Source organism: Tripterygium wilfordii, chromosome 7, assembly GCF_013401445.1.
Source record: "Tripterygium wilfordii isolate XIE 37 chromosome 7, ASM1340144v1, whole genome shotgun sequence".
In the NCBI taxonomy this organism is placed as follows: domain Eukaryota; kingdom Viridiplantae; phylum Streptophyta; class Magnoliopsida; order Celastrales; family Celastraceae; genus Tripterygium; species Tripterygium wilfordii.
Window position 1 is genome coordinate 3794669 of NC_052238.1, and position 4907 is coordinate 3799575.

At 41.7% G+C, this 4907-nt stretch overlaps 1 pseudogene; it reads left to right on the top strand.

The window, feature by feature from the left end:
• The first annotated feature begins 4807 nt into the window (after positions 1-4807).
• On the top strand, positions 4808-4907 carry LOC120003173 (annotated as a pseudogene).

The window sequence follows — 4907 nt, forward strand, 5'->3', positions numbered from 1 at the left end:
CTCATGAAAAACTTTCCTCACAATGTGCTTGTCATGGTATCTTTTCATTTTAAGCTTAGCAATTTTGGCATTTTCGAAAGCATCATTCCTCAACTCCTCAATCTCTTGGATTTGGAGTTTGCGATGCCCCCCAACTTGATCGGTGGAGTCATTCAAAGTGCGAATGGCCCAATAGGCCTTGTGCTCCAATTCCACCGGCAAGTGGCAAGCCTTGCCATAGACAAGTCTATAAGGAGACATTCCAAGGGCAGTCTTATATGCAGTACGGTAAGCCCACAAAGCATCAATCAATTTTGAAGACCAATCTTTTCTATTGGGACCAACAGTTTTTTCAAGAATACGTTTAATCTCCCTATTTGCCAATTCCGCTTGGCCACTTGTTTTTGGATGATATGGGGTGCCAACTTTGTGCAAAATGCCATATCGTTTCATCAAAGTTCTAACCGGGGCATTGCAAAAGTGAGACCCACCATCACTTATGATGGCTCGAGGCATCCCAAATCTTGAGAAAATGTTTTCTTTTAAAAATTTTATCACAACTTGGTGATCATTTGTTCGAGAAGGGATAGCCTCTACCCACTTTGACACATAATCCACACCAACCAAGATATACAAATAACCAAATGAATTAGGGAAAGGTCCCATGAAATCAATGGCCCAACAATCAAAAATTTCCAAGATGTTAATAGGTTGGAGGGGCATCATCTCACGTTTTCCTAAATTACCTAACCTTTGGCAATTGTCACAAGATAGGCAATAAGCATGGACATCTTTGTGCAAAGAAGGCCAATATAAGCCACTTTGAAGAATTTTGGCCGCGGTCTTTTTGGAGGAAAAATGGCCTCCACAACCATATTTATGGCAAAAGGCCATGACACTTTCAAATTCATTATTGGGGATGCACCTCCTAATCACTTGATCGGAACAATACTTGAACAAATAGGGGTCATCCCAAAAGAAGTTTCGCACATTGCGAAGAAATTTGGATCTATCAATCTTGCTCCAATGAGATGGCATTTTTCCGGACACCAAAAAGTTGGCGATGTCCGCATACCATGGAGTCAATTTGGAAGAGATGGCATTTGTGAGGAAGAGTTGTTCATCCGGGAAATGTTCATTGATGGGTATGCCATGTGAAATCAAATTTTGTCCGGGAAGTCTAGATAAATGGTCGGCCACTACATTCTCCACTCCTTTCTTATCTTTAATTTCAAGGTCAAATTCTTGAAGTAAGAGAATCCATCTTAACAACCTAGGCTTGGCATTCGCTTTTGAAAGCAAATACTTTAAAGCCGCATGGTCGGTAAAGATGATGACTTTCGAGCCAACCAAATAAGATCTAAACTTGTCCAAAGCAAAGACTATAGCTAGTAATTCCTTTTCAGTGGTGGTATAATTCACTTGAGCATCATTCAAAGTCTTACTAGCATAGTATATAACATGAGCATTTTTTTCTTTTCTTTGTCCTAGGACCGCCCCAACCGCCACATCACTTGCATCACACATGAGTTCAAAGGGCATACTCCAATCGGGAGTTTGCATAATGGGTGCGGTGGTTAGGGCACCTTTCAAATCATCAAAGGCTTTTTGACATTGTGGTGTCCATTCAAAAGAGACATCTTGAGCAAGCAAGTTACTTAAAGGTTTGGCAATGGCACTAAAAGAATTAATGAACCTTCTATAGAAACCCGCATGACCCAAAAAAGATCTCACATCTTTAACACATGTAGGGGGAGGTAACTTTTCAATTAATTCAATTTTTGCCTTGTCAACCTCTATCCCTTTGGATGACACAATGTGTCCCAATACAATTCCATGTGTCACCATGAAATGACACTTTTCCCAATTGAGAACCAATTGGCTCTCCTCACATCTTTTTAACACACATGCCAAATTAGCAAGGCATTGGTCATAGGTATCTCCGTAAACCGAGAAATCGTCCATAAAGACCTCCACAATCTTCTCAACCATGTCACTAAAGATACTCATCATGCACCTTTGAAAGGTAGCCGGAGCATTGCATAACCCAAAAGGCATGCGTCTATAAGCAAAAGTTCCAAATGGACATGTGAATGTGGTTTTATCTTGGTCTTCTAAGGCAATCTCTATTTGATTATATCCGGAATACCCATCGAGGAAGCAATAATAGGCTCTACCCGCCACTCTCTCAAGGACTTGATCAAGGAAGGGTAAGGGGAAATGGTCTTTTCGAGTAACCATATTGAGTCTACGGTAGTCAATGCACATACGCCACCCGGTTTGAATTCGAGTGGGAACCAATTCGTTCTTGTCATTCTGAACTACCGTAACTCCGGACTTTTTGGGGACCACTTGGGTAGGAGATACCCATTTGGAATCCGCTATGGGATAAACTATCCCCGCGTCAAGCAATTTTAGCACCTCCCCCCTAACTACCTCCTTCATGTTCGGATTTAAACGTCTTTGCATTTGTCTAATGGGCTTAGCTTCCTCTTCCATGTAAATCCTATGAGTACAAACCAAAGGACTAATACCCTTCAAATCAGCAATTGTCCAACCTATTGCCCTTCTATACCTTTGCAACACTTGAACAAGTTTCTCTTCTTGGGAAGAAGTAAGTAGGGAAGATATCACAACAGGGTATGACTCATTCTCTCCCAAAAACACATATTTCAGCTCACTTGGTAAGGGTTTCCTTTCGGGTGTTGGTGGATGCTCTAAAGATGATTCAAGCTTAGTCTTGGAAGGTTCTAATTCCTCAATGGGTGGGTTGAATCGTCCTATGCTATGGATAGCTAAAGACTCCAAAACCTCATTAATTTCCTCTTCCTCAACTAAAAATTGACTACCTTTTTCACTCAAAGCTAGCACACCTTCCACCGAATCCCTAGCAAGAGTTTTCTCTAAGTTCTCCTCAACATATGAATGGATCCAATCTACTTCCCTAATGTCTTCAAACTCTCCCATTTGCTTAGACACATTAAAGATGTTCATCTCCGCTGTCATATTCCCAAAAGATAGCACCATGACACCATTCCTACAATTGATCAAAGCATTTGAAGTTGCTAGGAAGGGTCTACCTAGAAGGACCGAGATTGGTTTGCTAAAGCTAGGGAGGGGTTGAGTATCTAAAACCACAAAGTCAACCGGGAAATAGAATTCATCCACTTGAACTAGCACATCTTCAACTATTCCTCTAGGAATCTTGACGGATCTATCGGCTAGTTGCAAGGTAATTCTTGTAGGCTTAAGCTCACCTAACCCTAATTGTTGATAGACCGAGTATGGAAGGAGATTAACACTAGCACCTAAATCCAACAATGCTTGTTCAATCCTATGGTTTCCTATGACTATTGGAATGGTAGGGCAACCGGGATCCTTATAGTTAGGTGGAGTGGTGGCTTGTAAGATGGAGCTTGCTTGCTCCGTAAGAAAAGCCTTCTCCTTCACATTCAATTTACGTTTCACGGTACACAAATCCTTGAGGAACTTTGCGTACGAGGGAACTTGTTTGATGGCATCTAAAAGAGGTATGTTCACTTTCACTTGTTTGAAAAGTTCAAACATCTCTTTGTGTAGAGCCTCATTGGTTTTCTTCCCTAAGCGGTGAGGAAATGGTGGCCTTGGGATACACTCTCTATCCTTAGATGTGTCTACCCTTGTCCTATGTGATTGCCCCTCACTCTCCTCTTCTCCTCTTGGTATTTTCTCACATTTTTCTGAATTTCTGGATGAAGTGTCCGGACAATCCAAAATAGGTGTCCGAACACTTGCACCTAGTGAATCATTTTCCTGCACAAATTTCTCCAAACTCTCTTCCTTTCCACTATTTCCTTTGTCCTTTTCCCCCACTCTATCACCAAAATTCTGCACATCATCACTTTGATCAACATTCTCATTTGGTATGGGTCTATCCACAATGCGTCCATTCCTCAAAGTGAGGATGGATTGGGCTTGTTCATGTCCACTCACCCCCCCACTAGTAGATTCTAGTAAATTGGCTTGTTTGGATGGATTGGGGTATGGTTGAGCTGGGAATTTACCCTTCTCATATGTGGTGAGAGCTTGGGTGACCTTAGTGATTTGACTCTTAATATCCTCAATGGCCCTATTGGTTTGTTCTTGGAATTTGGTGGCCTTTTGATTCTCCCCTATTTGAGCTTGCATGAAAATGTTAAGAGTGTCTTCAAGAGACCTCTTAGGAGGTGGAATGTAAGGTTGTGGAGGTGGTTGTGCAACACTTGGAGGAGGCAAATGTTGTTGGGGTGGATTGGGGAGTGATTGGGATTGAACATTCCCATCATTCCTCCACCCAAAGTTTGGATGATTCCTCCAAGGGTAATTCTCATTGTACGAATTGTTGCCTTGGTGATTGGTAGGGTAGGGCTTCCTAAAGTTCTGAGAATTGTTCCCATTGTAACCTTGCCCAAATAGGACTTCCTTACAAGCCGGTAAGGCATTACACTCATCCGTCCTATGATCCCTACTTTCACACAAAGTACAAGCAACTTGTTCATCAACACCAACTGCATTTATAGGGGCCTTTTGTGACTCTAAGGACTCCAATTTCTTGGACAACAAAGCAAGCTTAGCATGCACATCATCATTTTCATTCAACACAAACTTGCCACTAGAGCTTGGCACAACCTCATGTCGGGTTAGGGGAGGAGCTTCCCAAGATCGGGATTCCTCCGCCAACCCATCAAAGAAAGTAAATGCTTCATTGGCATCCCTATTCAAAAAGTCACCTTGAGTCATAGTGGAAACCAATTTCTTCAAAGATGGAGTCAAAGATTTGTGGAAGAAATTCACAATTTGAAATTTTTGAAATCCATGGTGAGGACACATAAACAACAAATCCTTAAACCTCTCCCAAGCTTGGAAGAAAGTTTCATGTTCTTTGCAATGAAAATTCATGATTTGTGTTT